We start from the raw sequence: 12321 nt of genomic DNA, 5'->3' as shown, positions 1-12321 counted from the left end.
CCTTCAAGCACAGCTTAAAAGGTCAGGGGTCAATCTTTACCCAAGCAGAGAAGTTCAAGTATCTAGGTGTCCTAATAATGTGTGATGGGAGGATGAAGCAGGAGACGGACAGATGGATTGTGAACTATTATCCAGGAACGCATGCCCTCCAGTCTGTCATTATGAGGAAAAAACACAACAGAGCTAAAAAATCTGAGGTCTCGATTTACTGGTCTGTCTCTGTTCAGACTCCTCACCTACAGTAATGACATTTAATTAAAACAAGATGCTGGAGAGAAGTTACTGAAATGAACTTCTTTCATGAGGTGGCTGGACTAAGTAAGTAAGTAAACTTGTTAAAGCATTTGATCACAATGCCCCATGAATCTCCTTCTCTCCGTTGGGTACAACCCATTGGAAGAAGATCCTGGAAAATCACTCCTATATATCCCTCTTGACCAAGGAATGCTTTAGGAAACTATATTAAAATTAAAATATGTTATGAGCTATGTTCTCAATGAGTCATATCAAATACAGAGAGTCAATATGGTAACAATTCAGCAAACATCCATACAGGGAAAAAAAAAACCAAACCTGGAACAATATCGGAGTTTATTGAAAACACCAGATTTTTGTCTTCAGTTTGAAACAAAACAATAGCCATTTTTTGGAGGCATTGAGCAGTTTTATAGCTTTCATCACCAAGCTGACATTTTGAAGAAGCATCTCTAACATTAAAATAATATTTTCTGGACTTTACCCTACTGCCAAGGCTCCTCATTGGCACAACGGAACGTAAAGACACATTCATGGATGAGTTACAAACCCCAAAAAATATTAATAAGCAATGCTCTTGAAGAACAATTGTAGCTTTTCATGTTAAAGTTTGGCAAACTAAAACACTGCAAATGGACTAGTTTTAATGCCACAAAAATATGAGCGACAACTCACAACAGTTGAAGAATACGTTGACTCAATCTTCATCACTAGTAATTTCTATAGTCACTTGGATGGATATTACATATGGTTAAACTTTTGCATAGATTTCAGTCAACAAAATGCTTAATCTCATAAACTAGAGAGGAAACTAATAATTAAAATAATAAGAGTCAAAAAAATTGTGGCTTAATCACAAATTAAATTTTAATTACAGAACTGAATCATGTGATTATTTTTGGTTTACTTAATCAGCACACTAGACACATCTGCTTCCAAAAACAAGTTTTTAATTGTTTTCTTCTCTGTTTAAAATGTTAGTATCAAATCTGAGGCAAAAATCACAAAATCATGCTAATCTTGTCTTTAGATCTGAGGAGAATTTCAACTGTTAACATATGTGCTACTTAAAAACTCAAACATTTTTAGGTTCTGAGATTATCATTCAGAAGGGGTTGGAACAACTGTGGAAAATGTTTCAGAAAAAACGGTGTGGTCTGTTTAAGACCTAATAATTTATTTATTATGCGGTTTTATCAGTCACTCTATGTTTCTCAGTGCCTTCTTGCTCACGTCAGCCAAAAAAAGACGGCTGCAAAATATGTTTCAGCAGCATATGATAAACACATGTGATGAACAAGCCTTCAGTTATGGAATTCAAGTTTCTCTGCCTGCTCTCAGTTACGGGTTTCTAAAATTCTGGAGGCTGCCAGTGTGTTTTCAACTAAAATAACGCAAATTGCAAGCGGGAAAAACAGCAGATCTTCTTCTCCCACTCACTTTTTGCAAACACAAGATGTATCCCTTGGTAAACACCTGCTGCAGAACATATCCTGTTGCTGCGAAACAGAAATCTAGACAGAACTGAAGCCATTAAATGCGAGAAATAGTAGACTAGAGATAGTCCAGAGATAGAAAAAAGGCTTTGCCTTCTGCTCTCTCCTGAGGGACACCTTCTGCGAGAACACTCCTCACCTACAAAGTTGCTGTATGGGTGTTAAGTAAAAGCTGCAAAATCAACCAAACTTTAAAAAATGTATTTAAATTCTTTAAAAATGAGTATACTACTCTAAGCTATTGTAACAATAATAATAAAAAACACACATAATATCAGAAAATAAATAATCACATTTGATTCTGGTTTAACCTTGTCAAGTCTCTGGTTCATTCTTTTTTTCATCATCTGAGAAAAACTTCCACACTAAGCACCATCGTCTTACATTCTGAACTAGAAATAATAATTCATGGCTTTCTTTTATCACAGTTGGATTACTGCAATGCCCCATACACTTGTCTCCCTAGAATAGTTGCAAGTTGTTCAGAATGCTGCTGTCAGGCTTTTGATAAAATCCTTCAGGGTTTCACAGTGACTCCAATCTTGATTCAGCTACACAGACTTCGAGATTATTTCAGAGAGCAATTTAAGATCCTTTTACTGACTTGGAGAGCTCTTCCTGGACAAGCACCAGGTTATATCAGTTGACTTCTGCACCCATATGTCCCTGGGAGGTCCATCGGTTCCTGTGACCAATGACCTCCTAATGCTTCCCTCTGCCAAGCTGAAAACAAGAGGAGACACTGTTAATATTTATTCCTGTTGTGTTTTTATGCATTGTTGGCTCTTGGAAGTACTTTGTTATTCTGTAACTCGAAAAATGCTACAAAAATAAAGTTTTTCTTACTAATTCAACTAATCGTGTTTCTAATTGACAATGACAGACTTTGTTCAAAACATAAGACAATTCATAATATTTTGCATCAATAATTTCTGTTTCTGTTTACAGTAAATATACATAGAAAGTCACCAACATCCTCCTCCATAATGACTGGGGGAAAAAAATCAAACACACTACTCTACCCCTGCCTGCTAAAATGTCCTGTCCCTTCCCTGCACCGATCCGCTCCAAACTTGATCAATTGAGAATTACGAACATAACTCCCACATCACACCAATAACATCCTGAGAATTCAGATCAAACACAGCCTTGCCAGTCGAGACTGAGCCGATGCCATCTTTTGTGATGCAGAACATGCGACTCGGAAGACCACGACAAAAGGGAGCGAGTCAGACAGGTAATCCAGGATTACAGCACCAACATGTCATTTTGTGGATGCGTTATTCCTGCTCAGTCGTCTTTTGTATGAAACGTGGGGCGCAACCCCATCTGTCTGCTGCAAACTCCTCTCTGGCACCCATCGATGAGGCACCGTGGACCGGCATAGACAATGAGATAATGAGCTCTTGTTGCCTTGTCAACGCCATCCTTTATTTTACCTCAGCAGCCACACACTTAAGCTTTTGTTTGCATGCTTGCCGGTGTGATGAGATCCTCAGTAAACAAAATACCTAGGTGGTGGATTCCATTTTCTATTGTTTTATAAAATCTAGAACATATTATTAAATTACAGAACTATAGCAGTCCTGCAACCACCAACGTATTTTTGATATGGTGAGGAAAAGAGTAAAATGGTTTTGGACTGTAAAGGCAGATGTTTACATGCAACGTTAATGTAATAATATAACTACAAAACCGTGCATTGCTCAATTAAAAGTATTATACAGTCACCTCCCACTTTTCTTCAACATATTAGAAGCACATGTAAGTTAGAATGCAGCAATCCAGACAGATTTTTTGGTATGACTGACACTATTAGCTTTTTTGCTTGAAATATTAAATCCTACTAAATATTGCATTCTAGCAATTAATGTGTTTTCTACACTTTCTTAAAATAATCATAATCTTGGAAGGTCCTTAATAGGGTGACTGTGACTTAATGGGAGGAGTAGTTGTCTTGGAATCAGAAAGTTGAGGGTTTGATCTCAGCTTCCTTCTGCTACATGTTAATGTGTCCCTCGGGAATGCACTTAAAGCCAAATCTATATATGTGTAGGGGTGTGCACTTCTACGTGCAACTAGATAGAGTTGGCTCAAGAGCGAAGGGCTTTGACGGGTCGGTAAAACTAAAAAACTGGTGTAGAAATTCAGTCTATTATTTCATACCTATATCTTCACATTTCAAATCAGTTTAAGATAAGGGAAGAGATCTGAATTGTTACCTATTGTACTCTTACATAAAGTTTTTAATAATCTCAGCTGGGATTCTAAAATACTGCCATAAGTACAACATGTCCCCTTTTGAAATACAACCATTACAGAAGAAAGCCGTAGTTAAATAAAATACTTTTCTTTCAGATTTCTAAGTTTAAAAATCTAATCTAAGACTAATTATGCAAAAAAAGTACAAGCTATAAAACCTTGTAAAGACTAAAAGCCTGTGCAAAAATAAATAGAAGTTTTACAGTGCTTTTTATAAAAATAGATAGAATTGATGATTTGATTTTTTTTACTTTACTTAAAATTAGAGTGGTAATTTTCACATATAATTAAGTACAAACAATTCTAGTTCAAACTCTTTTCTTGAAGACTGTTTCACAAAAATCTCAGATGAGACTTCGGTGTCTGACTTCAGTTATTTATTTATTTTTTTAAGGTTTGTTCCAATGCTTTTAAACTAAGTTATTCAAACCACAATACTCCAAACAGTAAAAATGAAAAACAAAAACAATCACTCACTGCCGAGGTTGCAGGTAAACATGCAAAATCCCATTCTGTTCAAAGTTTAATCCACATTGGCCTATCCTCTTCTGAGTATCAATAACAATGTTGTAGTCTGTAGCCTGTACTCAAGAGTCAGCAGCTCTTGAGTGTTTGTGCAAGAAGCAGTCACACCACATTTCTCGTTGTCATCTGCAATGCCATCTTAACGTTTCCTGTAGGGTCGCATTCTCTTGCTTTGCATCACAGCAGCTAAGGTGATTTGGACTCTTGCAAGTCAAATTGCAATGACTTGAGCTTTGGGATTTCCACAAATGCAATTTCTGCAAAATCATCCTGCTATAAAGTGTTCAGGATTAATGCTGCACAACATATCTATGACATGTTGTCATAGAAATTGTCATTGTACCTTTAACATGGGTAATATTGGATTTGCAAAACACTGCTTTCGATCCATAAGCTCTATAACTGCCAGTGTGCTAAATATCAATAGTACTACAACAACCTTAAATCAAAGGCAACTGTACGTTCACTTTGCACCTTCATTGGAAGGTGCAAAGAGGAAAAGAAAGCCAAGACACCAGCTGAAATTTATCGATACTTGGAAAGTATTCTTGCATCAGTGTAAATTGGTATAAGTTGTTTTTAGCCAAACTTATGGCTTATAAAAGGTTTTTGAAACATCTCATGATGTTAGATACTCTTAATATGTAAAACATCGCACTGGTTCCAAATGCATTCTTAAACTTCTGAAAACTCTAATATGATTGATGCCATATTTTATAAGTTAAAAGAACATTACTTTACTATAATGAGTTGAAGAACCTCACCTCACAAGATTTTCAATAGTAGAAACAAAAGAATAATCAAAAGACTCAACTGCTGAGGAAAAAAATGCTGAATCTTAAAATCTCCTGTTAAGCATATCAAAGAACCAGGAAAAAAATATTTTGGCCATGTGAGGTAACTCGGGAAATGCGCAACTCTTTCGATGGCACTGTGCAGACCATAATGGGAGCACAACCTCCTAGGAATATCACATGAAGAGTTGACAGAACATCACGTTTTTCAAGATATGGTAGTGGCAGACTTCATGCATTTGAAGAAAGCATGAGTGGAGACATTTAGAGCAAAGTCTGATAAGAATCTATCAGGATGCTGAAAAAGAAATTGTGGTAACATTTTTAGCAAACATACACCCCGCTTCAAAGAAAGAAAAAAAAGCTGCATTACGCCAAAACCCTAAAATCTGTTACAAGAACTGAAGATCAGATTCTTTGGAAAAGGCTCCTAGAAGGTAAAATTATTTGAAATTTGGCACACAGTCATATTACTTAGGCTCATTTATGTTCATGGACTTACATACAACTTCTAGAGAACATTTCTTCTGCTTTAAAAGTAATTTTCCATCTGCCCACTTGCCCTCCCCACATCTTACTATTTTCATCTGAATAAAGGAAAATAGAATATTTCCTTTACAACAGCAGTAGCTGAAACAGTACTGCTGATGTCTGGCAGAGGTGTTCTTCTCAAGGGACCAGTCAAAGGCCATGAAGCTAGCCTTTCACCTGCTTGTATTAGTTAAACTTTTAAGGGTGAAAAAAATTCAAGTTGACCTAACTAGAAAAAAATGTTTAATGAAAGTCCGGAACAACCTTGGATGCTGTAATTCAGGACATGTGCATGAAATAGTGCTTTTTTTTTCTTTCCTTTTTTTTTAAATGGCTTTGGCCAAATTCCCATTGAAATCATGTAAACTGGCTGTAAACCTAGAGCAGTAAATATTACATGCCAGTCAAAGTCCTCGTTTTCAATAGCTAAAAGAGTCTTGTGCCATTTGAATGGGTCATGACAGTTAAATGAGGCAACGACCTGTACCCCTCACTGTGTCTTTGGAGGATTTTTTCAATAGTGACAGAAGCTCAGTCCTATGTAAACATGGGGTCCGGTGGCAGGGTAGGCCAGAAAGGGCATCAGGTTGTATTTACAACCACAGCCATGTATGAGGGGCCGTTTAGGACAAAATTTACGTTTTGTCTCTCACACACTACCAAAAACTCTCGCATACTCCAAAAAAGTAGCCACGCACACTCCAAAAAATTACGTTTTGTCTCTCACACACTACCAAAAACTCTCGCATACTCCAAAAAAGTAGCCACGCACACTCCAAAAAATTACGTTTTGTCTCTCACACACTACCAAAAACTCTCGCATACTCCAAAAAAGTAGCCACGCACACTCCAAAAAATTACGTTTTGTCTCTCACACACTACCAAAAACTCTCGCATACTCCAAAAAAATAGCCTCGCACACTCCAAAAAATTACGTTTTGTCCCTCACACACTACCAAAAACTCACGCATACTCCAAAAAAATAGCCTCGCATACTCAAAAAATTACGTTTTGTCTCTCACACACTACCAAAAACTCTCGCATACTCAAAAAAATTACATTTTGTCTCTCACACACTACCAAAAACTCACGCATACTCAAAAAAATAGCCACGCACACTCAAAAATTACTCACGCACATTCAAAAAATACTCAAATTGCGTATACACACACTACTAAAATGTCACACACACACACACAAACGTTAACTTTCTCGCTCACATACACTACTATCAGCTCGCTCACATACACTGTACTAACAGCTCGCACATTCACAAACGTTAACTTTCTCGCTCACATACACTACTACCAGCTCGCGCACATACACACAAACGTTAACTTTCTCGCACACATACACTGCTAACAGCTCGCACATTCACAAACGTTAACTTTCTCGCACACATACACTGCTAACAGCTCGCACACACACAGACGTTTATCTCTCACATACACAAGACTAAAGTTGAACACACACACAGTACTAAGACTCGTTTTATGTATGTGTGAGAGCGAGACTTTTTATGAATGTGTGAGAGCGACACTCTTTATGAATGTGTGAGAGCGAGAATCTTTTTGAATGTGTGAGAGCGACACTCTTTTTGAATGTGTGAGAGTTGTCACGGAAGAGGCGGGGCATAATTTTTGGATCAAACTGCGCATGCGTAGATCCTAAACTATAAGTTTCGATTGTTGACTCACTGTATGTTCTATTACTTAGTATATTTGTGCTTTTAAATATATATAGAACGTTTAACTTTCTTGTAGATTAAATGTGCTATAGAAATAAATGAATCTGATTGATTGATTAAAAATAGCAAAATTGCTGTAGTACAATCTGTCCACTGGGTGCCAGTATTACAGGAATTATTAACCGGCGCCAACTAGTGCCGAAGAAGAAAGAGTTTGCTATACCGAACATGGCTAACTCTAATTCGAAACGAGAGAGAATTGGTCAGGCAGCTGCCATTTTAAACACCATTCTATCTTCTCCGGAGGCAACCAGCACTTTGACAGGCGCATTAAACGATTCAACGACTGCCCGCAGTGCTACAATCTGGCACCCAGTGGACAGATTGTACTACAGCAATTTTGCTATTTTTAATCAATCAATCAGATTCATTTATTTCTATAGCACATTTAATCTACAAGAAAGTTAAACGTTCTATATATATTTAAAAGCACAAATATACTAAGTAATAGAACATACAGTGAGTCAACAATCGAAACTTATAGTTTAGGATCTACGCATGCGCAGTTTGATCCAAAAATTATGCCCCGCCTCTTCCGTGACAACTCTCACACATTCAAAAAGAGTGTCGCTCTCACACATTCAAAAAGATTCTCGCTCTCACACATTCATAAAGAGTGTCGCTCTCACACATTCATAAAAAGTCTCGCTCTCACACATACATAAAACGAGTCTTAGTACTGTGTGTGTGTTCAACTTTAGTCTTGTGTATGTGAGAGATAAACGTCTGTGTGTGTGCGAGCTGTTAGCAGTGTATGTGTGCGAGAAAGTTAACGTTTGTGAATGTGCGAGCTGTTAGCAGTGTATGTGTGCGAGAAAGTTAACGTTTGTGTGTATGTGCGCGAGCTGGTAGTAGTGTATGTGAGCGAGAAAGTTAACGTTTGTGAATGTGCGAGCTGTTAGTACAGTGTATGTGAGCGAGCTGATAGTAGTGTATGTGAGCGAGAAAGTTAACGTTTGTGTGTGTGTGTGTGACATTTTAGTAGTGTGTGTATACGCAATTTGAGTATTTTTTGAATGTGCGTGAGTAATTTTTGAGTGTGCGTGGCTATTTTTTTGAGTATGCGTGAGTTTTTGGTAGTGTGTGAGAGACAAAATGTAATTTTTTTGAGTATGCGAGAGTTTTTGGTAGTGTGTGAGAGACAAAACGTAATTTTTTGAGTATGCGAGGCTATTTTTTTGGAGTATGCGTGAGTTTTTGGTAGTGTGTGAGGGACAAAACGTAATTTTTTGGAGTGTGCGAGGCTATTTTTTTGGAGTATGCGAGAGTTTTTGGTAGTGTGTGAGAGACAAAACGTAATTTTTTGGAGTGTGCGTGGCTACTTTTTTGGAGTATGCGAGAGTTTTTGGTAGTGTGTGAGAGACAAAACGTAATTTTTTGGAGTGTGCGTGGCTACTTTTTTGGAGTATGCGAGAGTTTTTGGTAGTGTGTGAGAGACAAAACGTAATTTTTTGGAGTGTGCGTGGCTACTTTTTTGGAGTATGCGAGAGTTTTTGGTAGTGTGTGAGAGACAAAACGTAAATTTTGTCCTAAACGGCCCCTCATAGCCATGCCGTGGTCTGGCAAAGGAGATTCATGAAAATCAGCCTGGCTTAGTTTCAGTCCTAAGCGGTTTGCTAATAGCTGTCCAAGTTCAGGGCTCCCATTTGTCAGCTTGGCTGATGTCCGCACCATGAGGATGATTCCCTTTCTCTAATCCTTTTCTTCAACTTCACTGAAAAAGTACAGTGTGCACAACAATCATAAGGTTGTGAATGGTGTTGAAACTATATTGAAGATTAGCAATAGTCCAGAAAAACTGCAAGGAGCCAGTGATATAATACACAACAGCACTGCTGAATTGATGTCAAGTGTTTCTATTTTAAAAACAGAAATATATTTACTGAATTACAAATTTATTTAACTTTGCACCAAAACAGCAGACTTAAATACACCAATGGTTTCACAAGCTTGGTCAAACATGTAAAAACAATGACATTTAATATGTTCACTCAGTGCAATTAGGAGTAATTAGGAGTATAGCAGCCGATGTAAAATACACAATAAAGAAACTGACAAAAACAATAGGTTGTCTACCTTGGTCACACATGTAAAAATAAACTGCAACAAATCATCTTTCTGATGGCTCAGAAAGTGCAATTAGGAATTCTAAATAAGTGTAAAATAAATAATAAAGCATGACACCAGAGAATTAGACTGAATAAATCTTAAACGGGAATAATGTCACCAATCTAGTTATATACATTTTTTTCCCCAATATCGGGACTGATACAGATAATATTGAATTGGTGCATCTCTGAATATTTTATAATGCATTAGTAAAAAAAACAAAAAAACACTGAGTACATCAAGCTGTCAGCTGAGAAAACAACCAAAAAGCTTTGGTTGTTTTCTCTAAATTCAGCCTCAACCCTTGAAAACAGGCTCCAAACAGGAAAAGTTACATCCCAGGAAAAAAGGAAGAGATTCAGCCTGCATAACAAAGTGAAGGGAGTGTAGAAATGACGGGTAAAGAGTTGATGTAAAGCACCAAAGAGGAAGTGAAAGTGGAGAGGGAAAAGGAATAAAACTAAGTTAGGGAGCAGCAGTGTGAGGGGAACAGCTGAAAGAGGTTGTGGGGCCCCAGGTGAGCCTTGTGGTTGGTCATTTCACAGCTCCGTAGGCTGAATAACACTGACAGGTCAGCCGGAAGACTCTCTGCCAAGAGAAACCCTCTGTGGAAACAGAATCAACACACTATATCGCACATAAAAACATTACCATCCATACACATACAGTTCCCTGTCTTCGCCACAAAGCAATTTCCTTTTCAAATCTGCCGCAGAATAACCAGCCACTGATTTCTGACCTTAACCATTTTTTTTTTGTTTTCATACATCAGCCCCATTCTTTGGCTGAAGTCAGAGAAATACAGCTCCTTCATGACTCCAAGCTGTAAATCAGCCAACATGCTATATTCTTCATATATTCTCAGCGTACAGGACACATTTGAACGTGCAGAGAGCATGTTCAGTTTAGGGAATAAAAAGCTGACAGCTGAGAAGATTGGACGATCAAGGATGACAACTTGATGTTATAGCCATCATTATTGCACTAACAAGTCAATTAAAGTGGACTGCAAGGCTAAACGCCTGTGTGCTCATAGAAGCGTGACAAATGCGCGCTCACAGGGAGTGGTATTTCCATAACATGTGATGGTCACATTCATGGACACACTGGAATGTGGCAGGCCTGTTCCAACTCCTCAGGAAAACATTTATTTTCACAAAAACACTAGCCAAAAAGTTGGCTAGTATATTGAGCACACTAAACCAAAATTCAGCCTTTTGGATAGAGTCTTTTTGCAATACATATCTACACCTGAGACAAATTACAGCTTCAGAGATGCTAAAAGTCACAGACATGAAAAAACAGAAGTGAAGAAAATCTGGATTTATAGAAACTAATATAGTATATAACGCAACCCCACCTCTCTGCACCGTTTCAGTCATTATTCAAATGAAACTGAGGCAGGAAAAAGGCCTGGTTTAAAAGTTATTAAAAAAAAGAACTATTATTTTTCTGGGAACAAATCCATAAGTTAACTTTTGAGCTTTTTTGTAATACGAACTGCTATTTCTCCCAGAGTTCTTAGCCGGCTCTCAAGAAGAAAATAAAGGTCAAGTGAAAATGAACTAAATCTCCATCTCTTTCTGGCACAGGTAGGATTTCTAACTACTCACTGGTTTACATCATTTGAGACTTTTACCATTTGTTTCAAGGAGATTCGATGTAATTTTCTCCCCGATCACACATGAAAATTAAGGCGGAGAGGCGTTTACTTTGGATTCATCCATGTGACAACCTCCTGATGCAGAATGAATGCCGCTGACAGAGAGCCTGTTCGGATGACGAGCAGTGGGAATGCAGGTGGGCAGGCTCTGGCTTATCTGTCGGAGCAGCCAGAGGTACACCACACCTCCTGCCTTAAGAGCGGCTACGACTCAACGACCACATGCAGAGAGAATGAGAGGGTGGCAACATGAAGGGGGAGACAAGAGAACAGAGCGGTAGAGCTGCAGCAGGTGCTGCAAGAAGATCAGAGGCACAAAATAATGCTGGAGATCCTGGGAGCTGTGAATGAATAGTTTTAATTAAACAGGAACTATGTTGTTGTCGAGTCTGAAGCGAACGGCAGGGTTTTTATGTCAGATTTTAATAACTTGGTTCTAAAAAAAATAAAAACAGAACTTACTTGACTTGTGATTTAAAGGATACAAGTCTATATATACAGAAATATATCTATAAAGGTTATGAACTACCGTAAATATGGCATCTTGAGTAATCATTATGTGAACAAAGTCGTACTGGTCACAGATCACAATCTAGCATATTTTGAAACAGTCAATAAGCCCAGAATGTGATTGGAATCAAAACTATTGCAAATATGCTGCCGCAATAAGACCAAATTTGATTTGTAAACCTTTTCTCTGACTATAATCCACTAGAACTCAAGAAACTACTTGATGTTCTAGTTCTAGTAAAAAAAATACATATACATACATGACTTAGTACAGGGAAATTTAATGGTGTGCTTGCAAACTGAAAATAGAAAGAGACTGAATGACAACACAACGGCACGATGTTGGCAAATTGACCCAGAGCTCCACAAAAGTCTTAAAACTAATTGTTATTGAGACCTGATGACCCAAAGATCATCAGGTCTCTTTGC

The 12321-nt window shown here is 37.8% G+C and overlaps 1 protein-coding gene across 8 annotated transcripts in view; it reads right to left on the bottom strand.

Annotated features, from left to right (window-relative positions):
• The window catches only part of sema6cb (semaphorin 6Cb), a 171168-nt gene that overhangs the window by 113174 nt on the left and 45673 nt on the right, over positions 1-12321 (bottom strand). The window contains exon 4 of one of the 8 annotated variants that reach the window (XM_032557982.1): positions 2356-2474. The exons of 6 other annotated variants lie outside the window; for them this stretch is intronic. The gene's annotated coding sequence lies outside the window, so the exon portion shown is untranslated. Of the gene's footprint in view, positions 1-2355; positions 2475-4490; positions 4603-12321 lie in introns of those variants that run through there. One more of the 8 variants, XM_032557987.1, reaches the window with a different exon arrangement.

This window comes from Xiphophorus hellerii, chromosome 3, assembly GCF_003331165.1.
Source record: "Xiphophorus hellerii strain 12219 chromosome 3, Xiphophorus_hellerii-4.1, whole genome shotgun sequence".
In the NCBI taxonomy this organism is placed as follows: Eukaryota; Metazoa; Chordata; class Actinopteri; order Cyprinodontiformes; family Poeciliidae; genus Xiphophorus; species Xiphophorus hellerii.
The sequence above is the reverse complement of the archived record's forward strand: the minus strand, read 5'-3'. Positions and strand labels throughout refer to the sequence as shown.